Genomic DNA, 220 nt, shown 5'->3' with positions numbered 1-220 from the left:
TGCGATCTGCCTTGATGCCCCACCGTCCCAGTGTTCTGCCGACGTTCAGGACGGCAGCTTTCTCGTACCCGAACCCTTCGCAGAATTCACAGTATCGCAAATATAGCTCAGTTCGGCTTATACAATCTTTAACAGCCCCGGTTTGCTGGATGTGAGCCTCGAAAAATTCAAGGAAGGATTCCTTGCCAGGGTACCGATGGGCAGCGCGGACGTGAGTCAT

Source organism: Panulirus ornatus, chromosome 12, assembly GCF_036320965.1.
Source record: "Panulirus ornatus isolate Po-2019 chromosome 12, ASM3632096v1, whole genome shotgun sequence".
Classification (NCBI taxonomy): Eukaryota; Metazoa; Arthropoda; class Malacostraca; order Decapoda; family Palinuridae; genus Panulirus; species Panulirus ornatus.
The sequence above is the reverse complement of the archived record's forward strand: the minus strand, read 5'-3'. Positions refer to the sequence as shown.